General features: G+C 39.1%; 1 protein-coding gene across 5 annotated transcripts in view; it reads left to right on the top strand.

Annotated features, from left to right (window-relative positions):
• LOC106082928 (uncharacterized) overlaps nucleotides 1–26,659 on the top strand; it is a 120,586-nt gene that overhangs the window by 48,130 nt on the left and 45,797 nt on the right. Inside the window, exons 1-2 of one of the 5 annotated variants that reach the window (XM_059360082.1) lie at nucleotides 12,929–13,011; nucleotides 13,162–13,237. The exons of 1 other annotated variant lie outside the window; for it this stretch is intronic. The gene's annotated coding sequence lies outside the window, so the exon portion shown is untranslated. Of the gene's footprint in view, nucleotides 1–9,153; nucleotides 9,259–12,920; nucleotides 13,238–26,659 lie in introns of those variants that run through there. 3 more of the 5 variants (XM_059360085.1, XM_059360080.1, XM_059360079.1) reach the window with 3 other exon arrangements.

Raw genomic sequence — 26,659 nt, 5'->3', positions numbered from 1 at the left:
TTCTAAAGCATGGGTACTTGTGAAAGCAGATGAGGCAGTGCTTGGAGTATTTTATAGTATTAGCATAGTTGCACGCATCAAAATAGAATGGCTGCGTTGGCTAGGTCATGTTGTCAGAATGGATGATGAAGCTCCAGCAAATAAGTGTTTTGAAGGCAAACACGGTGGTACACGTAAACCGGGAAGACCAAAAGCCCGATGGAAAGATCAAGTTGTGGGAGACACCTCGAAACTTGTTGTCAGAAATTTTAGAATGAGCGCAGAAGATCGAGGCGCTTGGAACGCTATTCTACGTTCGGCTAGTGGAACAAATATTCTGTCATAGCCAATTAAAGTAAAATAAGCTTGTAGTCCTATGTATCCTGCGTCGACCCGAAAGGCTTCAGGTTAACCAAGTTTATTAACGGCAGTCCCCTGGCCTTCATTGCCAAATCGTCTGCTTATTCATTCCCGCTTAATCCGTTATGGCCCGGCACCCAAACGATATTCTATTTGTACATATTGGTATCAAAAAGTGCTAAATAGTACGAAATAGCTTATCTTCGCCTACAGCGAGCGGAGGCAGCTAAAATTAAGCAACTTGAAAATTTATTAATTGTGGTTTAATTGGTACGTAGAAAGCATATATTGGGCGATTAGAAGACTTTTTTGAAAATCGTACATATAGGTACCCAAACGTTCAAAATAGAAGATTTTTTGAAAATATTTAGTTCAAATAATTTCTAAAACGTAGAAAATGGTACTCTTTTGCACAGTGGGCTAAAGCTCTAAAATTTGAGATGCAGTTATACCTTGACAGTGTATTGTGTTCAACTAGAAGATTATTTTTTATTAATTTTTACATTTATGTACTAAAACGTACAAAATGGCACTATCCTTATGTATTAAGCTGGTGCTCTGAAATTCGGGATACAGTTATCCTTTGACAGTATGTATTGAGTGACTAGAAGATATTTCTGATATTCATGTAATATTGTATTTGTACATATTGGTATCAAAAATTGCTAAATAGTACGAAATAGCTTATCTTCGCCTACAGCGAGCGGATGCAGCTAAAATTAAGCAACTTGAAAATTTATTAATTGTGGTTTAATTGGTACGTAGAAAGCATATATTGGGCGATTAGAAGACTTTTTTGAAAATCGTACATATAGGTACCCAAACGTTCAAAATAGAAGATTTTTTGAAAATATTTAGTTCAAATAATTTCTAAAACGTAGAAAATGGTACTCTTTTGCACAGTGGGCTAAAGCTCTAAAATTTGAGATGCAGTTATACCTTGACAGTGTATTGTGTTCAACTAGAAGATTATTTTTTATTAATTTTTACATTTATGTACTAAAACGTACAAAATGGCACTATCCTTATGTATTAAGCTGGTGCTCTGAAATTCGGGATACAGTTATCCTTTGACAGTATGTATTGAGTGACTAGAAGATATTTCTGATATTCATGTACTAAAACGAACAACATATAATTTTTATGGAGCTAGACTCTGTAGACTTAGACGAAAAAATAAATAAACAAACATTATTATTGCTATTTTCATGGATGTAATTAGCATCCCGGCGGTCCGCTTCGTCAAGGTATCTCAATTTTGAGAGCTTAAGATCACTCTGTAAGGAAAGTACCATTTTGTCTGTTTTAGCACCTAAATGCACGAACTAAAAACAAATCTTCTAGCCGCCCTATATGTAATGACAATGTGAATCTGATTTGGAGTGCTCAAGCTCAATTCGTAGAGAAAGTACAATTTTGTATGTCATAGTCTTCATAAGTCATAATCTTCTGATCGCCCAAAACTTGTCGCCAAGGTATAGATGTATCCCGATTTTGAGAGCTTCATCTTACTCCGTAAAGAATGTTCCATTTCGTACGATTGAGTACTTAAATGCACGAATAAAAAATATCTTCTAGTCGCCCAATACATACTTTCAAGTACACATTGCACCACATTTAGTACGTTTTTTCCACATGTTGTGTTTTGGTCAAGACAGCGATAATGTTTGTCAAATTGCTTAATTCTAGCTGTAGGCAGAGGTGAGCTATTCTGTATTATTTAACACTTTCTGCTACAACAATGCAGGAATATTAAATATATCATTTAGTTACCCATCATATTTTTCATCGTTGTATCCACATAGCAAATTTCGGACCTCTAGCTTCATCTGTAAAGAAATTATTAAATGGTACCAAATTTTAAATAGATAATTTAGTCACCCTTCATATTTTTCCTCGTTGTATCTACATGTCAAATTTCAGACCTGTAGCTACATCTATAAAAAAAAAGTACCAAGTGGAAACAGTTTTGGCACCAAAAATTATGAATTTTGAATATATCATTTTGTTACCCATCATACTTTTCCTAGTTGTATTTACATGCAAAATTTCACACCCGTAGCTCCACTTATAAAGAAAATAACAAATGGTACCAATTTTGGTACTAAAATGTTTGAATTTTAAATAGATAATTTAGTCCTCCTGGCATCTACATGCCAAATTTCAGACCTGTAGCTACATCTATAACAAAAGTACCAAATAGTACCAATTTTGGTACAAAAATTTTCGAATTTTGAATAGATCATTTTGTCACCCATCATATTTTTTTCTAGTTGTACCTACATGCCAAATTTCTTTCCCGTAGCTCCATCCATTATTCCTCTGTGTACGAGGAATAATAAGTCAAATGAGAAAATGAAGTATCCCAAAACGAGAAGAAGAAATAAAAGACAGTAAGTGTCGGCTTAGGAAATGTACAAGAGTTGGGGGTTTATTGGGAAAAAGAGAAGGGTAGGATGTGTGTGTTGCTCACCTTGCTGTGGTTGTAGAAGAAGTAAGGTTTTATACTTTACAGAAAACGCAAGTGACTTGTCGTACTAAAATGCTTATAACTAACAATTCACAATGGTCTTACAATCTATCCCAGATTAGTACGGATGGCAAAAAAAGATATCTTATATAATTCAATGACATACAACTTATTCTACGATATATTCCTAATACTTTTCTATTTTTTTTTTTCTTAATTTAAAGTGACAAATTCAAATTTGTCCTTGGCGCCGGCCTTGGAGCAAGTAATGTAGCAAATTGCTCGAACGTAAACAAATGAGCGCCAGCCACTCTTTTGAAATGGTGCTTGAAACATGTCACGGCTGATTCCCATATGTGGAGCATGAGGGGGTATAAACCGCCACTCAAAGCCCTGTGTAGAGTACCTATAAGCAATGTCGCCCGCCGTAGTCTGAATAAAACTCTTGAACTCTGTCAGCATCTTTTGACTGGCACCTACGAAATTTCTCCCATTATCAGACACTACCTTCCGAGAAAGGCCTCGCCTCCCAACGAACCGAGAAAATGCGGCCTCAAAGAGCTCGGAGCATGGATCTAAATGCACCGCCTTTGTAGCGAAGCATACGAAAATGCTTACATAGCCTTTTAAAAGAGAGGCTCGGCGAAGAGCTGAACTTTTAATATCAAAGGGGCCTACGAAATCTATGCCTGTCACGTGAAATGCCGGTGTTATCGTGCATCTATCGAGTGGGAGCGGGACCATTATCTGATCGCAAGGTTTATTTTTGAAGATAGTGCATGTTTTGCACTTGTGAATAATGCTTTTCACCCTTGGTTTAAGACGTGAGATGTGAAATTCCGTCTGAATCATGCGACATATCAGAATGCATTCACCGTGAGCGAGAAATTCGTGAAAATGAAAAAGGTATAAGTGGCAGAGACGAGAGTTCCCCGGAAGTATGATGGGGAACCGTTCATTGTAGGGAAAGAAACAAGCCGCGAAACGACCATTAACGCGTAGGACCTTGTCCCGATCTAGGAAGGGGTTTAAACATTGCAGTGAACTTCTATTCGGCAATTCCTGAGATCTACTGATACGCGTGTACTCCTTCGGGTACCACTTAATTTTAGCTAACATTATAAGATTGAACTTCGCACGTCTCACCTCATCTTGTGTAAGAATCGGTGGTTCCTCTTCGTAAACTAAGACAATTATGACAGAACCGAAATATATAAGAGATTACTCTCAATGCCCGGGGATACGACGAAAATCTATGCAAGATATCCAAGTTTTCTACCGTATCGTGCATGACCTGAATATTCAGGCGCTTCCCTATCTCGGGGGAGATCAAAGGGTTTCTGCTCGGCCATTCTGATGATGGGTTTGTCAGCCAACCTGGTCCATGAAACCACAATGAATTGCATGCCAGGTCTTGTGACTTCAACCTCTCGTTCCGATGTCAGCCGGATTGTCGTGTGTGGGGACATGTCGCCATGTCCCCCAGGTAGAAAGTCATGAATTTTGGACGTTCGGTTCGCCACGTATGTCTCCCAGGTCCATGGTGGTTTCGTTAACCAACCAAGAACAATCGAGGAGTCTGTCCAAAAGGTAATACCAGTAATACCAAGACTGAAAGTGCAAACCAAAAAATTAACCAGCTTTGCGAGGAGGAAGGCTGCATTCAGCTCTAGACTTGGGAGAGATACAGGCTTCAGTGGAGCCAATTTACTTTTCGCAATGAGCAAATTCGAGAAAACCGATTTGGAGGTTTGACACCGAATGTACACACATGCACACATCGCTACCTGAGACGCGTCAGAAAATCCGTGAATCTCTACTGTATCAGTGGGATGGTACTGGATATGGAGATCTACCCGATGTGACTCAAGTCAGGTAATAGAGAATTCCACTTTAGTAGGGTCGCTGAGCTGAGTTCGTCGTCCCAATCCAAACCTTCTAGCCACAGTTGCTGCATTAGTATCTGCGATTTGATTACTATGGGAGCCACCCATCCGGCAGGGTCGAATAACTGAGCAACGACTGACAGGACTTGGCGTTTGCTAATGGGCTGATCTGTAGGAAGGGCGCCGAGGGTGTAACTGAAAGAATTAGTAAGCGCATTCCATTTGGTACCTAACATCTTCGTAGTGCTCGTCTCATGGAAGCGCAAGAACTCAGAATCATAGAGACTTTCTCGTGGGAAATGCGCAGGCAACTGTGGATCGTTCGCAGTCAACTTGACAAGGGGAAACCCTGCTTGCCTAAGGACCGATACCTAGTCCTCTTGTACTCGAATGGTTTCCTCTATAGAGAAGCCACCGGACAAAATGTCATCGACATATGTCTCTTTTCTCAACACATCCGCGACATTGGGAAATTCGTTTTCAGAGTCAGAAGCAAGTTGCAAGAGTGTGCGAATAGCCAAAAACGGTGCGCAATTCAGACCAAAGGTAACCGTTTTTAGTTCAAAATCCTTCACCGGTCCCTTAGGATCCGGCCTAAGAAGAACGTCGATCGGATGTACCCATATTTGCCTAAACATCTTCTGAATGTCCCCACAGAACACATATCGGTATCTGCGCCAACTGAGTATCACAGATGTTAAATCGGTTTGCAGTGTAGGTCCAGTGTAGATCACATCATTCAGCGAATAACCAGATTTGCTCTTACGAGATGCGTTGAATACAACTCTCACCTTCGTGGACTTATCTTCTGGACGGGCGACGGCGTGGTGAGGAAGATAAAAGGAATTGTATCGTCCATTGCAGTTGATCTCTTGAGACAAGGTCTCCTGAGCACGATCGAGAGAAATGTACTCGTTTAAAACCGCATTGTACTCGGTGTTTAGCTCGGGATCATCGGAGAGCTTTGTCTCCATCCGATTGTACTGAGCTAGAGCCAGAAAGCGAGACGAGCCAAGAGATAGGAAGTCGGAGAATTCTGCTTTGAAATGCAGTCTCACGACGTATCTACCGTGCGGGGATCTGGAGGTAGTTTAAGAGTAGAACTCTTCGCAAAACTGATCTTCCTCACGAGAGGGGGAGCCATGGGTACCTCTTCTTGCTCCCAGAATTTTCTCAGAAGTTCAGTTATTTTTACATCCTCGGATTCAACCACGTTCGTGGAAAATGAGAAGGTTCTTTACGTTTGCATTGCACCGCTCAATACCCAGCCAAAAACTGTATTGTATGCTGAGGTATCGCCACATATATTCTTCCTGATTCCTTCAATATTTATGAATCGTTCCGAATCATTGCCTAAAATCAGGTCAATTTGAGCGGATTTGTTAAAATTTGGGTCGGCTAGATGCAGCACCTCCAACTCACAGAGATGTGAGATTTCGAATGAGGCGGAAGGAAGCCATTTTGTCATTCTAGGCAATACTATTGCCGAGACTGAAAAGCGAACATCGTATTTCTCCGTAACAATAACTAGTTGGCATTCTTTATTCGAGGTCTGAGTCTGTTCGCCAATTCCAAAAGTCTCAAAATGCGCTTTAGATGTTGCAAGCGCTTCTGAATTCTTTGTGTTATAAAGGTTCGTTGAAAACCGGGATCAATAAGAGCTCTTAAAGTAAACAACTCCCCTTGATGTTCAACGCGAACCAGAGCTGTTCGTAACAAAATCATCTCGTTGTTGGCCGAGAAATTGGCTTGAACATGAGAGGGGCGCTTTGTGCCTGAAGTTGAAGGAGCTTCATTATGAGATGTGGTTTTCGAATTCATGCCAGAAGATTTTATTTGACCCTTGTCGTCCTCGCGACTAGAATGGGTTTCATGATCTTCAGTTTCCTCTTCTGGCTTACCTCTTAGATGAAGCAGAGTGTGGTATGGCTTATAACAAACGATGCATGTGTTTACACTCTTGCAATTTGTCTTGAGATGAGATGAGGAGAGATAGTTTATGCACAATTTGTGATTGTACGCAAAATCTATGCGTTGTTGTGCAGTATATTTCCGAAACTGTCCACAACTCCGTATTGTGTGGTCGGAACTGCATAGGGGGCAAGAAGAGCTTAGCTTTTCTTGTGAGTGATAAGTTTGAATCTTACCACTACTTTGAGACGGGAGCGTACTTCTGGTCTTTGTGGCTTTTATGCTCGAGAGCCGTTCCACGACTTCGTACCTGTTGATGAGAAATTCATCGAGCTGGTTCCAGGTAAGAAGATCGCTATGAGATCTGAGGGATTGTTGCCACAGAGCCAGCGTTTCTTGGTCGTAACCAAGTATAACAGTATGGGATCCCAGCTTTCTACATTGACGTCAAGGGTCTTGAGAGTGCACAGACAATCATTCACGGAGGATTGAATTTGGTTAATTTCTTCACTGTTCTCCACAGAAGCTGAAGGAATGTTGAAGAGAATCTTTAATTGATTGTCCACTAAGACTCGCTTATTTTCATAGCGAGCCTTGAGGGCACTCCAAGCGAGCTCAATATTCTCATCACAGAGAGTGTATCTCTTGTCAATAGCGCCGGCTGCACCCCAATCTTGTTTCGCAGATGAAATAACTTTTGAGCTCGGGATAATTTGGGATGGTTCGCGTAAACCGCCGTGAACATGTCACGGAATGACGGTCATTTTTCGTACCCTCCTTTGAATATCTCAGTATGACAGGAAGGGACCTTGATGTTACCAGTCCCACTCTCTTGAGAAGGATGGTTAGCCGTAGGCTGGGGAATATAAACCGGAATAAGGCTGTGCCTCGTGTTCTGACTAGCATTTCCACCCGAAATTCTCAGAATATCGAGAATCTGGGATTTTGCCGTATAATAGGCTTCGGAACTAGCATTGAATTTATCCTTGCGTTCTCCCTAAAGCCCTTGGTATTTGTATTTCTTGGAGCTAGCATGAGACTTTCATACGTAGCTTGAAGTCGTTGCCATCTATTCTCTAAGTCCTCCAACTTCACTTCCAATGCCGAATCCATTTAATTTTGAATGTCACTCTGCTCAAACTGAGTGCAAAAGTTGATCAAATGGTCACAAACAAAGAGAAACTTGTCATGACTTGGCGAAGCTTTCATTGAGGAAGAAGAGCTTGTAAGATTGTTAGATCCCGAAAGAAAGGACACTATATCTTAGGCTGCGTTTTCCACGCTCATTATAAATTGATTGCGTACAATTGAGCGAGAGACGTAAGAAAGATTGAGGATAAAAGCGCAGGGTTGGCTATATTCTCCGTGCAGTTCAAGAATTATATGATAGTGTTCCGATTAAAATCTCGTTGTAGAGAGAGAGAGAGGGAGAGAGAAACGATTTGGGTTCATTAAATAAGTGCAAACGTGAGCTCCAATAATAATAACCCAGTCGTTATTTTAGCATTCAAGAGAATTAACAAAACTCTGAATCAGTAAGGTAGCGGGGTATACAATCAAATATCGAAATATAGCCTTATAATACAGAATTATGCGGTCGCTATTTTAGCATTCAAGAGAATTAACAAAACTCTGAATCAGTAAGGTAGCGGGGTATGCAATAAATGCCGAAATATAGCCTTATAATTTCAGAATTATATCCAAACAGAGTGGGGTTTTAGGTATAAACTCGAGATTTTAGGGAAAATCTAAATTATTCTTTAGAACGTTAACTAGAGATCTAAATGAGCATAACCATAGCAGTAAAAAGCGGTATACAATTGAAAGGCATTCGAACAGTCAAATCCAAAAGATCTTGACTAACAGACCCAAGTTCTGGTTTTGGCAAGGTAATTCTCGCGAATTCACGCACAAATAGCAAAAGCCCCAAACAAATGAACCGTATTCAAAAAAATATTCAAATTGCAAATCAAGTTCACAGAAGGGTTGAAATGTAAGAACTCAATATGTGTCTGGCGGGTCGCAAGGTGTTGGGTCTCGTTCATGTGCAATGATAATGATACAATGACTTCCAATTATCTCACATAAATCGAAGGGTCAGTTTGTCAAAATATATGCGATGTCCCAGTGTCGTAATCTCCAGTTATATGTTCGTTAAAAAGCAAATCGAAGTTATCACAATGCTATGTACAAGTACATGAATAAATCGCATATCCAAATAGCAGTATCCCGTGAACCACGAATTAAAATTGCCTTCATGTATTAACATCCGTATAGAATTTGGGAGAAAGTTACAATCCCACAAATAATCAAAAATCGCCTAATCTGGCAACCCTGTCTACGTAATTGATGTCTTTCACTTAGTCAATAACCCAATATAGTAGAACTATGGAATGTCAGAGCAAATAACAAACGAGAAAAAGCATCTACGTATATACATATGTGTATGCTATGCATGCCATGTACGTATGTACACACGTGTGTTTTGTTTTGTTTTGTCTTTGGCTTTGTCTCTATTTCTTCCAACAGTCAGTGGACGATCATCAAACACCATATGCAGTTTGTATTGAACAAAACCATGCAAATTTGCTACCATTAAGCCAATGTTATTGTCATGCTGTGATCTAAACAAGTGCAATAATATATGGTATGGTAAGGAATTAACCGAAAATAAGTAGACCATAAACCCATATAACGTGTTAAGCAGATCTAGTTTCCGTGGCAGAGTTGTTCCGATAATTCGGAGTTCAACGGTGGCATGTACACGGTGTGATCAAACAGCTTTAAGTGTTGCGAGTGACTTAAAAAATTATTTTTAATATAACGACAAACTGGAACTGGTGCAATCTGAAAGCAGTGTTACCGTTCAGGGCAAGTGTAATTAAAAGTAATAGTATCATGGCAGGTGGAAAGTGCAATATTTACCAATCGACGTAATAAATCAAATATTTTCCAAATAAAATATTTATTATATAAAAAACATTTATTATATAAAATTCATTAGTTTTGCCGGTAAATGTATTGTATGTAACATATTTACGTTAGCTTTTCTCCCTCTGCCCAATCTATGCATGAAAATCAGAGATGGTTGATCGCCCTTTTTGCTGTGGTTCACTTTGTCTGTACATATGAACATATGTGTGCTTCTGTTTTATATTGTTTTTGTTATTCTGTTCTGGACACTGCTTCGGTTTATCTTACCTTCCTTTGCATGGACAAATTGTTAAACATATAAATATAAAATTGTGCAACAAAAAATTTATCAACAAGAGCGTGCTAAGTTCGGCCGGGCCGAATCTTATATACCCTCCACCATGGATCGCATTTGTCGAGTTCCTTTCCCGGCACCTCTTCTTAGGCAAAAAAGGATATAAGAAAAGATTTGCTCTGCTATTAGAGCGATATTAAGATATGGTCCGGTTTGGACCACAATTAAATTATATGTTGAAGACCTGTGTAAAATGTCAGCCAATTCGAATAAGAATTGCGCCCTTTGGGGGCTCAAGAAGTAAAATAGAGAGATCGATTTATATGGGAGCTGTATCGGGCTATAAACCGTAATAAACACGTATGTTGATGGTCATGAGAGGATCCGTCGTACGAAATTTTAGGCAAATCAGATAATAATTGCTCTAGATGCTCAAGAAGTCAAGATCCCAGATATCAGGTTATGAACCGATTTGAACCTTATTTGACACAGTTATTGACAGTAAGAATAAAATACGTCTTGCTAAATTTCAGCCAAATCGGATAGGAATTGCGCCCTCTAGAAGCTCAAGAAGTCAAGTCCCCATATCTGTTTATATTCATATAGATTTATACCATACTTGACACAGTTGTTGGATATCAAAACAAAATACTTCGTGCAAAAATTCATTCCAATGGTATAAGAATTGCGCCCTCTAGAGGCTCTAGAATTCAAGACCCAAGATCGGTTTATATGACATGGCTATAGACCGATTTGAACCATACTTGGCAGAGTTGTTGGATATCATTACAAAACATGTCGTGCAAAATTTCATTCCAATCGGATAAGAATTGCGCCCTCTAGAGGCTCAAGAAGTCAAGACCCAAGATCGGTTTATATGACAGCTATATCAGGTTATGGGCCGTACTTGGCACAGTTGTTGGATATCGTAACAAAACACGTCGTGCAAAATTTCATTCCAATCGGATAAGAATTGCGCACTCTAGAGGTTCAAGAAGTCAAGACCCAAGATCGGTTGATATGGCAGCTATATCAGGTTATGAACCGATTTGAACCATACTTTGCAGAGTTGTTGGATATCATTACAAAACATGTCGTGCAAAATTTCATTCCAATCGGATAAGAACTGCGCACTCTAGAGGCTCAAGAAGTCAAGACCCAAGATCGGTTTATATGGCAGCTATATCAGGTTATGAACCGATTTGAACCATACTTGGCACAGTTGTTGGATATCATAACAAAACACGTGGTGCAAAATTTCATTCTAATCGGATAAGAATTGCGCACTCTAGAGGCTCAAGAAGTCAAGGCCCAAGATCGGTTCATATGGCAGCTATATCAAAACATGGACCGATATGGCCCATTTACAATACCAACCGACCTACACTAATAAAAAGTATTTGTGCAAAATTTCAAGCGGCTAGCTTTACTCCTTCAGAAGTAAGCGTGCTTTCGACAGACAGACGGACGGACATGGCTAGATCGACATAAAATGTCGCAACGATCAAGAATATATATATACAAACAGAATGACGAAACTAGTATACCCCCCATCCTATGGTGGAGGGTATAAAAAAGCGGGAGTTAATATAAGTGAAATATAATTGGAATTCTTGTAATAATGATTGGCTATTGATTCAAAGGCGCTGCCATTAAAATAAGCACAGTGGTGTGAATTCAAATAGTAAGTTTGTGATTGTTAATATAACTTCTTTTTAGAGGTTACTTTATAGTTTTTTGAGCGCACAACAAGCCGATTGCTGGCTTTGGTGTATATATGGATTTATATCTGTACCCTATTTTCAACCTAATCTAGTATAATACGCCGTTGTAAAAATTTCATAAAAAGCAACCAGTTGGGAAATTTGCAATAATTTTCAAATTGTGTCGATGGGATAAGTGCAATTGTACAATTTTTAACAATTCTGTGCAATAACGCGATATTTTAATATCGGATGATACTTTTAATTCATGCAATAAGCTCAATATTTCAATAATTGGAATTATGGGCCGTAATTTTCAGCTTAAATAAGTGTAATAAATCCGTGTCTGTGCAATATTTTTGAATACACTGTGCAATAATGTTCACATTCCATAAACACAATCGCTTCAACTTTTATTCTTTCGCATTAATTTTAGATGATGTGGAAAAAGAATTGTGGAAAAGTGTAATATCTCAAAATGCCCTCTTCTTTTTATACCCTCCACCATAAGATGGGGGGTATACTAATTTCGTCACCCCATAAAGTATATATATTCTTGATCGTCGTGACATTTTATGTCGATCTAGCCATGTCCGTCCGTCCGTCCGTCTGTCTGTCGAAAGCACGCTATCTTCCGAAGGAGTAAAGCTAGCCGCTTGAAATTTTGCACAAATACTTCTTATTAGTGTAGGTCGGTTGGTATTGTAAATGAGCCATATCAGTCCATGTTTTGATATAGCTGCCATATAAACCGATCTTGGGTCTTGACTTCTTGAGCCTCTAGAGGGCGCAATTCTTATCCGATTTGAATGAATTTTGGCACGACGTGTTTTGTTATGATATCCAACAACTGTGCCAAGTATGGTTCAAATCGGTTCATACCCTGATATAGCTGTCATATAAACCGATTTGGGATCTTGACTTCTTGAGCCTGTAAAGGTCGCAATTATTATACGTGTTTATTATGGTCTGAATCGGTCTATAGCCCGATACAGCTCCCATATAAATCGATCTCTCTATATTACTTCTTGAGCCCCCAAAGGGCGCAATTCTTATTCGAATTGGCTGACATTTTACACAGGTCTCCAACATATAATTTAATTGTGGTCCAAACCGGACCATGTCTTGATATCGCTTTAATAGCAGAGCAAATCTTTTCTTATATTCTGTTTTGCCTAAGAAGAAATGCCGAGAAAAAAAACTCGACAAATTCGATCTATGGTGGAGGGTATATAAGATTCGGCCCGGCCGAACTTAGCACGCTTTTACTTGTTTTTCCTATTGTCTTTCAATTAGTATGTGTTTTGTTTTGATTCTATTTTCTTATAATTTGAAGTGACAGATTTCTGTAGGTATGTTTGTGTTTCTTTCCTTTTGTCCTATATTTAATGGATTGACTAGTGGTCTGCACAGACAATTAACATGAACAAAAAAAAAGGGGGAGTGCAAAATAAACGAATAGTGGAAAGAACGAAATGAGTGCAATAATAACAGGTTGAGTCTATGGCTTGCAACAGTGCTGTGAATTTTAAAATGCCCAGTTTTAGTGCAATAATCTTTTTTTCTTTATAAAAAACCACAAATGGTTCAATGAATAAACCACCATAAAACAATATTACTTCATTCTTTTTTTTTAAATAATAGGGAACTGTGCAATTGCAACCACATAAAGCTGTGATACGGGTGAATGTGCAATATCGAATTTGTATGTGCAATAATTGTAAGTGTTAATTTGATTTTAATTGAAAAGTATTTGCTTTTACCTTGTAATACGGCAATTTTAATAAATTTTTTAAAACTTTAATAATTTTCTTTGGTTTTGTTTTCTGTTTTCTTCCTTTTCTATTGGGCTTAGACATCGTCTTCTTTTCAATTATTCACAAATATTTAATTTCGTTCCTTTCTCATTCCACAATTTCTTTTTTTGGACACCAACAAATAAAACTTTCCTCCTTTAAATTATTTAAAATTTTCTATTTTTTTTTCTCTTTCCTGTTCACATACAGACTGCGTACAGGTTGCACAACTTCTATTTAGCACCACATAAAATTATGAACTAACTGATCTGCTTCTTCTAAGTGCTGTTTGTCTGCCCGCGCTCTTCTTTCCTTTTGTTTAGATTTGGCATGCAATATCTGTTTGCTATTTTCTTCCTATCTCTTGTTTCTTCTCTCTCTCTCTCTCTCTCTCTCTAGCTCAAAGGAATGAGAGAATCCTATCTGAGAGTTATTTATTGCACCGTGAAAAAAAGGTTACTGAACTTTAACGTTGTACATAGGCGATCTATGTATCACAAGCTCTTTCTATTTGTTGCAATGATATGTATGTATAACCAAATTTTGCGGTTTGTCTCTTAAGATGAGTTGAATTCGAATTTTGTCAATTGAAAAAAGGTTGGAAATGGAAGGCAATATAAATCTTGCACTTTTTTTCTCCATCAGAGCGTGTGTAGCAGTCTCGCTCCGGTGGAGGTTTATCTGGGTTACCTCAATCATTGGTCCTCCAGTAAATGGGCATCTTGAGAGTAGGTGATAATCTCATCGTCTGATCCCTGTTCTTTAGACTGCATTGAATTTCCTATCAGTGCACTGCCTGATGTCATTGTTTTAGGTTCTTTGCCTAGTCTAGTCTTCCGACTCTTTATAAAGTCGGTAATGGTCCCATCGTCGGGTCCCTGTTCGTTAAGCTGTATTGGGTCTCCATTCCCTGTACTGCCTGATGTTTCAATACTACCATCTTTGCCATTCTTAGCCTTCCAAATCTTAAGTAAATGGCCTTCTTGGGAGCAGGTGGTGGTACCATCATTGGCTCCCTGTTCGTTGGGTTGCATTGAGCCTCCTGTCGCTGCGCTGCCTAATGCTTCAATATTAAGATCTTTACCTATTCCAGTATTCCGAATCTTTAAGTCGGTGATGGATCCGTCGTCGGGTTCCTGTTTGTTAGGCTGTGTTGGGTCTCTCGCCACTGCTTGATAGTTTAGTATTAGAATATTTGCTTCTCCTTCTCTTTCCAATATTGAGAGATGCCGTGATTGTCGGCCCGCTTTTTGTTGAGCGGTGTGGAGTCACCTGCCACTGCACGGCCTGATGTCTCAAAATGAAAATTTTTGCCTATCCTAGTCTTCCCAATCTTGAAAAAGACAGTTTTGCTCCCGTAGTGCGCCATGCTTTAAGTCTTAGCCAAACTCGTCACGGAGACTTGATCAATGCCAAACACAAGGAGAGTTCCTTCCTCCTTCTCCTCCCTGTGGAAGACCTCCCACTTCTCTGCGACCAAACCTTGGTTTTGCATGCCCAAGAATCCCAACATGCGTTCTGTCGCAAACCGTACCCAACCGTAACCTTTGTGAGCTGGGGGATATCCATCTTTCTCACCAGGTCGAGCTTTGCGCCCTCCCAGGGAGCGTGAATACCTCTGACGAGCTGTTTGACTGTATCAATACATTCCACCGATGCAAAACGCAGCGTAATGATGTCCCCTCTATACTCGCAGCTCATAATTTGTATGGGTAGACCCTCTACAGAGTTCCACACATGTTCGAAAACCCGATCGTTAACCAAATCCTCCACTTGGGACCGATGGTCTGGTGGAATCCTACCGGATGCACAGCCGATATTGATGACTGCATAAGTCAACTCATCTCTGTTGTGCTTCCTTGCCACTCTAGCGTAAGAGGGTGGCTCCTTACCATTCTCAGCGACCATCTTCCCCTTCCGTGATGGCTGTGGCCTCCTATTGGAAGTCACAGTCCCCCCATAAGGACTCAGGGTCCGTGAGCGCTTCCTTCGTTCCTGTTCGGACTTTGTCTACCTCCGCAGAACACTGTCTGGAGTCTCCATTGCGGGATGGCTGGCTTGGTTTTTCCAGTGTACTTGAAACCGGGGAGCTCTTTTTCTTCTTATTTATCATTTTAGCAGTGCTCTTCGGGAGATCTGATTCTTTTTCTAGCTTCCGTAAAAGTGCTTGGAATTTCAGTTCTATCCCTTCTAGCATCCTGCACTTTCGCCCGATTACGATGTCGGTACATACTTCTCTATCTCCTTCGTCGTGCACCGGATCGCTTTCTCGGTCTGCTTGTGAGCTTAGCAAAGTCATCGCTCACTTCTGCCGTCATCCCGATGCCCTCATATCTAGATTCGGCTGCGATAACTGTTTGACACAGTCGTTGTCTGAATCCGAGTCAGAAACACCATCTTTACTTAAAGGCTGGAGACGAACTGTGGATCCCTCTGGTTTATCCGTCTCTTCCTCATTAATTAGTCTGACGACTAGTTGTGCGCTTGAAGCATTACTCTCGACTACAGGTGTCAAGGCACCCACACCTATAGGAGGGGAGGACAACACGTTAAGGTCTGACGCCACCACCGCAGATGTTGAGTCTTTGGAATCCATTTCTAGCCTACTCCAGCACTAAAACTTGTAAAGCCAGCGTATTCCTGCCGCTTATAAAGGGTGATTTTTTTGAGGTTAGGATTTTCATGCATTAGTATTTGACAGATCACGTGGGATTTCAGACATGGTGTCAAAGAGAAAGATGCTCAGTATGCTTTGACATTTCATCATGAATAGACTTACTAACGAGCAACGCTTGCAAATCATTGAATTTTATTACCAAAATCAGTGTTCGGTTCGAAATGTGTTCTTTCACCGTTCAGCGATGAGGCTCATTTCTGGTTGAATGGCTACGTAAATAAGCAAAATTGCCGCATTTGGAGTGAAGAGCAACCAGAAGCCGTTCAAGAACTGCCCATGCATCCCGAAAAATGCACTGTTTGGTGTGGTTTGTACGCTGGTGGAATCATTGGACCGTATTTTTTCAAAGATGCTGTTGGACGCAACGTTACGGTGAATGAACACATTTCGAACCGAACACTGATTTTGGTAATAAAATTCAATGATTTGCAAGCGTTGCTCGTTAGTAAGTCTATTCATGATGAAATGTCAAAGCATACTGAGCATCTTTCTCTTTGACACCATGTCTGAAATCCCACGTGATCTGTCAAATACTAATGCATGAAAATCCTAACCTCAAAAAAATCACCCTATATTTCGGGCAACCACTATAATTGGTTATATCAGAGTTTCCTAACTGTGTAAACCTTTTACAAATTTGTCTATTTGTGATGGCTGTGGCGGTATTTCTAAATTTCTTGTAGTCCATACATCATTCATTTGATGTACATTTCCATTTGCGTCACCACGCACTATTTCCGAATTAACTTTCTGGGAAGTTTCATCAGTTGTTTTACTTCCTATTGAACCGAGTCTCAATTCATTTTTCAAACCTTTCAATCCTATACGATGTGCAACTTCTTCTTCTATCAACGTAATTTTCGACCCTTCATCGATAAATGCAATGGTATCAATACACATTTTGCCCTCTCAACCTGATCGACAAAAACTTAAACAAGTAAAAGCGTGCTAAGTTCGGCCGGGCCGAATCTTATATACCCTCCACCATGGATCGCATTTGTCGAGTTCTTTTCCCAGCATCTCTTCTTAGGCAAAACAGGATATAAGAAAAGATTTGCTCTGCTATTAGAGCGATATCAAGATATGGTCCGGTTTGGACCACAATTAAATTATATGTTGGAGACCTGTGTAAAATGTCAGCCAATTCGAATAAGAATTGCGCCCTTTGGGGGCTCAAGAAGTAAAATAGAGAAATCGATTTATATGGGAGCTGTATCGGGCTATTGACCGATTCAGACCATAATAAACACATATGTTGACGGTCACAAGAGAGTCAGTCGTACAAAATTTCATTCAAATCGGATAAGAATTGAAGTCTCAAGAAGTCAAGATCCCAGATCGGTTTATATGACAGCTATATCAGGTTATGAACCGATTTGAACCATACTTGGCATAGTTGTTGGATATCATAACAAAACACGTCGTACCAAAATTCATTCAAATCGGACAAGAATTGCGCCCTCTAGATGCTCAAGAAGTCAAGACCCAAGATCGGTTTATATGACAGCTATATCAGGTTATGAACCGATTTGAACCATTCTTGGCACAGATGTTGGATATCATGACAAAACACGTCGTGCGAAATTTCATTCCAATCGGATAAGAATTGCGCACTCTAGAGGCTCAAGAAGTCAAGACCCAAGATCGGTTTATATGGCAGCTATATCAGGTTATGAACCGATTTGAACCATACTTGGCACAGTTGTTGGATATCATAACAAAACACGTCGTGCAAAATTTCATTCCAATCGGACAAGAATTGCACACTCTAGAGGCTAAAGAAGTCAAGACCCAAGATCGGTTTATATGGCAGCTATATCAGGTTATGGACCGATTTGAACCATACTTGGCACAGTTGTTGGATATCATAAGAAAACACGTCGTGCAAAATTTCATTCCAATCGGATAAGAATTGCGCACTCTAGAGGCTCAAGAAGTCAAGACCCAAGATCGGTTTATATGGCAGCTATATCAAAACATGGACCGATATGGCCCATTTACAATACCAACCGACCTACACTAATAAGAAGTATTTGTGCAAAATTTCAAGCGGCTAGCTTTACTCCTTCGGAAGTTAGCGTGCTTTCGACAGACAGACGGACGGACGGACAGACGGACGGACATGGCTAGATCGACATAAAATGTCGCGACGATCAAGAATATATATACTTTATGAGGTCTCAGACGAATATTTCGAGTAGTTACAAACAGAATGACGAAATTAGTATACCCCCCATCTTATGGTGGAGGGTATAAAAACGAAACCTGAGGGAAGTTACCAACGATAACTCGCAAGATGGCAGTAATACAGGTTGTCACTAACACAAAAAATTCAGCAGATGTGAATAAACTAATTCCATTCTGGAGGATGTAAATGGACTTCGTTCAAAAAAGTGCGCATACCAAATTAAAGGGGAGATCAGTACATTTAATTTGGTGTTCCTCACTTACCCCATAACTGTTGTACAACAAACCTTCAAGTTTTCTGTTTTGAAACTGGGGGGCAGCACACAAAATTCAGTCTGTAGGCCATAAATGGACTTCGGACTTGTTGGACAATAAATTTTGCATTTATCAATAATAAGCAATTTTATGTACAAATAAAATTATTATGTGGAGACGGATAAACCAGAGGGATGCACAGTTCGTCCCCAGCTTTTAGGTAAAGGTGGTGTTTCCGACTCGGATTCAGTCAGTGACAGTCTCAATGACGCTGTCATCGCAGCCGAGTCGAGAGATAAGGGCAGCGGAATGACGGCGGAAATGAGCGATGGCTTTACTAAGCTCAAAAGCAGACCGAGAAAGCGATCCGAGGCACGACGAAGGAGACAGAGGAGTATGTACCGGCGGCGCAATCGTGCGAAAGTGCAGGATGCTGGAAGGGATAGTACTGACATTCCAAGCCAAAGAGAATCAGATCTTCCGAAGAGCAAAACACTGCTAAAATGCTAAAGAAGAAAAAGAGCTCCCCCTTTCAAGTACTCTGGGAAAACGAAGCCAGCCCTCCTGCAATGGAAATTTCAGACAGTGTACTGAGGAGGTAGACAAAGTCGGAACAGGAACGAAGATCCCTGAGTCTTCATGGAGGACTGTGACCTGCAAAAGGATGCCACAGCCATCACGGAAGACGAAGATGGTCGCTGAGAATGGTAAGGGGCCGCCCTCTTACGTCGGAGTTGCAAGGAAGCACATCAGATGACTTGTGTAGTCATCGATGTCGGCTGTGCATCCGGTAGGATTCCACCAGATCGTTGGTCCCGGGTGAGGCATTTTGTAAACGAACGGGTTATCGAACATATGTTGAACTCTGAAAGGGGTCCACCCATACGAATTATAAGCTGCGAGTTTAGAGTGGACATCTTAACGCTGCGCTTTGCGTTACCGGAATGTATTGATGCCGTCAATAAGCTCGTCCACACTCCATGGGACGCAAAGCTCGACCTTGAGGGAAAGATGGACATCCCACAGCTCACAAAGACGATGCTTTTCATCAAGGATGTGGGAGGTGAAATCGACGGAACGCTGGTGGAAGTCTCAAACAAGCAAAACCAAGATTTGGTCGTGGAGAAATGGGAAGAGAAGGAGGAAGGAACTCGCCTTATGGCGGGTATGATCAAGTCTCCGTGACAAGTTTGGGAAGACTATGATATTCAAATATCCTCATACTGAACCATCAGGCGGTGCAGTGTCGGGACACTCGATAACGCCTAACGGACAGGGGGCCGACGATAAAACATTTACCGATATTGGGAAGACCAGGATAAACAAAGATCATAATACCAAAATATCAGGAAGTGCAGGGGCGGAAGGCGGAACCATCAACGACTTTTTCTAGATTAGGAAGACTAATATGGATAAAAATCCTAATGGTGGAACACAGGCAGTGCAGTGACAGAGAACTCAATGCCGCCTAACGCATAGGGAGCAGACGATGAGACCATGGCCATGATATGATATTTATATAAGTTTCAAATTATTATATCAAATAATATCTAATCTCAAATACTTTTGGGACAAAATCCATATTGTACCAATCAGTAAAAGAGTCCATTCGGGTGAGTTTGGGGGTAAGGCGTCTCCACCTTCATTTGACCCCAAAGTTTATTACCAATTTTGCGTTTTTGGGTTACCATAAAGGTGCACACAAAATTTCGATTAAACCAATGCATCCATCTCCAAGATATGGCAGTTCTCGTGTGGTGCAAAGCTCCCATATACATATATCTTTTCTAAGTGTGAAATGGATGTTAACACAGCTTTTGGTGTTTTCTAATTTTAATATTAATTTTATTTTATTAAGGAATAACAAAATGTATGTAAATATCTCCTTGTGACATCTGCAGTTACGGAATCTGCCAAACAAGGTTGTACTTGTCGGAACAGGAACTTGTTGTAGGGCTTCTGACCCTACCTTTTAAATACATAGGTCTACCTTTCGATGTTATTGACAATACGAGTAAAGTATTTCTTTTTTTTTGCTAGGCGAACTGAGCAATTTTGGACAAATTCCAAATATGTGTATAGATATTTCCAAAGCAAGTATAGCCTTCAATATATCACTTTAAAATCAAGTGCCAATTAGAATATTGAGAAAAATACTACTCAATATTCCATCATCATAGCAAACGAGCATGTGAAATAGGTGTGTTATTCGATTAATGTGCGTGACAAACGTGACTGCAATCACTGATCAATGGCCATGAGTGCAATAATCAATAACACCGCAGTACCTTCAATAAAAACACACAAATTCCAGCTTATTTAAAATGTCTAATTTTATTTAATGACGTTGGTTTAGGTTTCCTTTAAAACATTGCAGGCCCCTCCTAAATAACATTGCACATACTCGTGTGCACATTGACATGACATGGTCGGTAAATACGCCCAATTTAGGGATGTGTTTTGTAGAGTGGGGTGGTTCCCCAAACACTAAGCCCTCAAAATATATCAGGTCCCCCCAACACTTGGTCCGACAATTGGATATCAGATACGTTTTCTAATCTTAAATACCTTTCATTTGAATCCCATATTGTCGTGATTGTTGTATATATATGTTTGGTAGGTTTTGGGGTGGGGTACCCCTAGGTACCCCTTCCGTAATTTGGATACCAAATTTTTGTTTGTAGGGTACTATAAGAGAGCACACATTCGCTTAAATCGCACCACCCATCTCCGAGATCTGGCGTTTCTCAAAATTAAGGTAAGGGGGAGGGTCTGCTCCTGAGTCTATATGGAACACACAAACAAACAAACAAAAACAAATTGATTTTTATACATAAGATAAAGCGAAAAATTTGTAAAGCTCCTTTTGAATGCCAATGGCAAATGTCGCGTAGGAAATCATTATCGTCATAATCATTTTCTAAAGATAACACTTTTAATAAATATGTACATCACAAGCATTCGGATCTAATAGGAACACATGTTTGGAATTGTCCATCGCGCAAAGTAGTTTCTCAATCGATTGTAAAATAGTAACATTGCGACTAGCTACAATATATAGAACATAAAAGTATATTTACTCCTTATGATTCAATATGCTCAACAATGTATTGACAGATATTTGAAGATGTAATATATGCCGCCAGCTACATATAAATTAAAACAAGTAAAAAGGCGTTAAGTTCGGCCGGGCCGAACTTTGGATACCCACCACCTCGAGTGAAAAATGCGTAATTTATGCCCCCAAATTTATTGACCAAATTCGGCACGGGCATTGATTGGTGTAATAAGTACAAGTCATTGTTCAATTTTGTAGACCAAAATATTGGTCTTTTTGGTAGCTATATCCAAATATAGACCAATCGGACCATATACGACAGGGATGTCGAAAAGCCTGACATAAGTCGTGGCATCAAATTTCAGCGAAATCGGATTATAAATGCCCCTTTTATGGGGCCGAGACTTTAACTCGAGAGATCGGTCTATATGGCAGCTATATCCAAATCTTAACCGACCAGGCCAAATCGAAGGGCCTAACATAATTCACTTCCCAAATTTCAACGAAATCGGACAATAAATGTGTCTTTTATGGGCCCATCGAGAGATCGGTCTTTATGACAGCTATATTCAAATCTGAACCGATCTGGGCGAAATTGCAGAAAAATATCGAAGAGACTAACCAACTCATTGTCCCAAATTTCGGCGAAATCGGACAATAAATGCGCATTTTGTGGGCCCAAAACCTTAAGTGTAGAGATCGGTCTATATGGCAGCTATATCCAAATCTTGACCGATCTGAGCCAAATTGAAGAAGGATGTCGGGCGACTTAACGCAACTCACTGTCCCGAATTTCAACAAAATCTTATAATAAATGTGGCTTTTATAGGCCTAATTGCTTAAATCGGCGGATCGGTCTATGTAGGGGCTATATCAAGATATAGTTCGATTTATCCCATCTGTGAACTTAACCTGCCTATGGACAAAAAAAGAATCTGTGCTTAGTTTCTGCCCAATATCTCAATTTTCTAAGACTGTAGCGTGATTTCAACAGACAGACGGACGGACACGGCTAGACCGTCTTAGATTTTTACGACGATCAAGAATATATATACTTTATAGGGTCGGAAATGGAAATTTCGATGTGTTGCAAACGGAATGACAAAATGAATATCACCCCATCCTTCGGTGGTGGGTATAAAAATAGTGACCCAACTTTGCATATGCATAAGGCCATAAGGCGCCGTTCCCTATATATTTCATATGGTAAAATCTTAAGCGGACTTTTCAATATAAACAAAAGGAAAATACTATTATTACTTTTACATATATTGTTTATGTAAAGGCATGCATCATTGCGACTGGCGTTTTCATTAATTTAATTTCATTCTATCGCTTTTAGAGTCATTCCCTCAAGGGTTGTCAGTATTCTCGTAAAAAAAATAAATATTCGACCGAAGTTCTATTATATAACCTGACTTAGTCTGTAAGTACAAGGCTTTGATAACCATAGTACTAATATGGGCACTGTAATCCTCAGTACTAAGGACACTGTGTAATTCTTGATACAATGTTCGGTATCCAAGGCAGTGTCGGCTACACATTATCTGAGTCGCCATTTGATAAAAAGTACTCTAACACCATACCATACCTGAAAGGTCGATCGGTTCTATTTTATCCCTGGACTCATAATTCAGAGGGCTGGTTTATTGAAAAGGTTATCAAGAAGAAATTCTTGGACTTAAAAGAGTGGTGGAATGGCTAAGATATAATGTAATAACGAATATTTTCTTAAATATCTTCTCAGACAGCCAGACAGTCATTAAATCTCTGGGGAACGTATTTTTTAATTCAGTAACCGCCCTGATCTGACGCTGATCTCTCTGAACAGTTCAAAATTCACCTGCAGCTCTAAATATTCAGAGGAATTTTTCTTTGTTATTGAATCCAAACCCGAATAGAGAGAGGTTATTCCTGATTCGCTTTCCCAGGAGAGAGGAGTGGGAGGCACATGCTGTGTTAGAGTTGGATGAGATCTGGACCTTCACTGACCGGATGGATTCAGGAACGAAACTGACCGCCAACAAAGTATGGTTCAAATCGGTTCATAACCTGATATAGCTCCCATATAAATCGATCTCCCTATTATACTTCTTGTGTCCCTAGATGGCGCAATTCTTATCCGACTTGTCCAAAATTTTGCACGATGATCTCTGCTATTACCTCCAATAATAAGCCATGTATCGACTGAATCGATCCTGGATTTGACTTCAAGAAGATAGGTTTATATAGACCGTATAGAAAATTTTAGCCCTGTAGCAGGGCGCAATAAGAATTACTTCCTGATAAGAATTGCTTCCTCTAGAGGCTCAAGAAGTCAAGATTAAGGATCGGTTTATATGACAGCTATATCAAAACATGGAGCGATAAAGCACATTTACAATCCCAACCAACCTACACTAAGAGGAAGTATTCATGCAAAATTTCAAGCGCCTAGCTTTATTTAGTTTTTTGGGTCTCCGATCAATATTTCGGTGTGTTAAAAAAGGGAATGTCGAAATTAGTATACCCTCCAACCTATGGTTCTAGAAATTTTTCCTATGCAAATTTAAAAAGAATTAATATATGTACATTTTCATTGTAATTTATATTCAATTTTGTCAAAGACACGTTGTTATTTACCAAACAACAATTATTCTGTTTACGTGATTGCCTACAAGTGTGCAAAATTTTATTCGTAACTTGGGGTCTCTTAAATTGTGCAGAATGTATTTTTAATGCGATAATCTTTTGTTTAAGTTTATCACGGGAATTTGAAAAAGTAATTGTTTGTTTTCCTTTTATTTACATGCCGTAAATAAATTGAAATGCGGCAATATTTGCATACGGTGTTGAAATACAGAGTGCCTGAACAAATTTTTAAATTCAAGTTATCTTATCTTATATAAGCGCCTCTGTCGCTATGTTGACCTGTGGCCCCAATGCTTCAAATAGTGGTTGAAAAGTGGGCGACATGAAGTTTGGCGCCAGGAAATTGCAGCCCATATGCAAAATGAAAATAAGCTCCAAACAGGTATATGGAGAACAAAAAAAAAATTATTGGGGCCTTTTAAAATGTAGTTATTGCGGCCAATTTGAGGTTTCCTCAAGTAAATCTGAACTTTTTCTATTAATTTGGGGGCGAGTGGTAATTAATTTTGGGGCACATTTTCATTTTACTTTGGGGCCTAATTTCACCATTTTGACGATCATATGTTTTTATTTTACTAAAAAAACAACAATTTAGTTTACATTTTCTCATTTGGAATACACATTTTTTTTATAAAATGTCAAAATCTTTTATAATACACAATCAATGAGAAACATATTTTCAAAACTCCAACTTTTTGAAAGTCGTTATAAGCAAAACAATTGCAAAATATTTAAAAAAAATTGCACGATTTCTGAAAATATATTTTGTGAGCGGCGCTGTTGCCCTTTTTCAAAAATGTATTTTTTTTAAATCCTTTATTATTTACTTATTTTATTATTGATTTAGCCTGCAAACAACTAGCCTAGATTTAGCCTGCAAACAACTTAAAAACCAATAGTTGTTTGCCTTTGTCTACTACCTCATTATTTAGCAAACTCTTCTTCATCTAACTTTTCATAATACCCCGCTGCGACAGCCAATAGCCCAAAATAATTTTTAAAACATAAAAGCAAAATCCTTGCCTATAAAAAAAATAAATTCTTGGTCACAACATTTGGAACATCTGGAACACCACACTACATTCTTTCATACCCGTAAATACCGATCTTCCGATTTTATTTCTCGAATATGGAATATTAGTATACCCCTGTTCGCTTTACTACCCCTGATGCGACTCCTAATACCATGGTGTACGTTTGTACGTTTTAGTACCTAAATGTACTAATACAAAAAATCTCCTAGTCATCCGATATATACTGCCAAGGTATGCCTGCATCCCAAATTTCAGAGCTCCAAGTATTCGATTGTACCTAAAATAGTACTAAATGTACATTTTCCCATTTCCGTAAGTGTTTTTCTATCTTAAACCATGTTTCCACTTGGAGCAAATCTAGATTTGCGACGAGATTTCGGAAATCTCGGTGTTTTGCAACGTTATTTCCCATACATTTTCAATGTCAGCAAATCTACTTATTTGAGGAGATTTGCAGCAAAACTCCTTCCAAATTCAAATTCAACACTACGTTTGCATTGAATACCGTTTATTAATTTCTTAGTGAAATTATAAAATTTAGAAGTTATATAATAAAATTGTTTCGCAAACTTAATTGCTGACCGCAATGTATATGTTGAAAACAGTAGAAAAGCTAATCACAATAAAAACGCCGTCAAAAACCCCATAATTGACAAATAAAAATCGCATAAATCCTAGTGGAAACGGAAAATTTAGAAGTTATATAATAAAATTGTTTCGCAAACTTAATTGCTGACCGCAATGTATATGTTGAAAACAGTAGAAAAGCTAATCACAATAAAAACGCCGTCAAAAACCCCATAATTGACAAATAAAAATCGCATAAATCCTAGTGGAAACGGATTTTGGGGATTAGCTCAAATCAAGTGGATTGGGGTGAAAAAAAAATCATGTCTTGTTTTGTACTTGCACCCAAATGTTCGCAATTATCTTCTTCTACTGTCAAGGTGCAACTTTGTGGTTGCCCAATAAATGCTGTTAAAGTGCACCTTTTTCCAAAATTTCAAGCTCTAGCTCAATCCGTAAAGAAAGTAGTTAATAGTGCCTAAAGTATTACTAAATGTACCATATTCCATTTTCGTATTTGTTTTTCTACTATATTGTTTAAGATGACATTTGCGACATTGTGGACTAAGATAAATCATTGTGTTATTTTGTACTTTTTAGTACGCGTTTCTCTTCTGGTGGCCTAACATACACTGTCAAGGTATCCTAATTTTGAGAGCTCCGTAAATAAAGTACCATTTTGTACGTTATTGTATCTAAGTGCACGAATTTACAAGAATTCTTCTAGTCGCCTGATATATACTGTATCCCAAATTTAAGAGCTCCAGTTCAATCCGCAAAGAAAGTACCAATTTGTGCGTTTTTGTATTTAAATGTAAGAATTCCAAAGTATAACTGTATCCAAATTTTTTTGAGCTATAACTCAATCATGATACAAATTGCGGCAATGGACGTACGTATTCTCCCGTTTGGGGTGATATTTTTAAAAATTTTTCTT

The sequence above is a fragment of the Stomoxys calcitrans genome, chromosome 1, assembly GCF_963082655.1.
Source record: "Stomoxys calcitrans chromosome 1, idStoCalc2.1, whole genome shotgun sequence".
In the NCBI taxonomy this organism is placed as follows: Eukaryota; Metazoa; Arthropoda; class Insecta; order Diptera; family Muscidae; genus Stomoxys; species Stomoxys calcitrans.
This window is presented reverse-complemented; position numbering and strand designations above follow the sequence as displayed.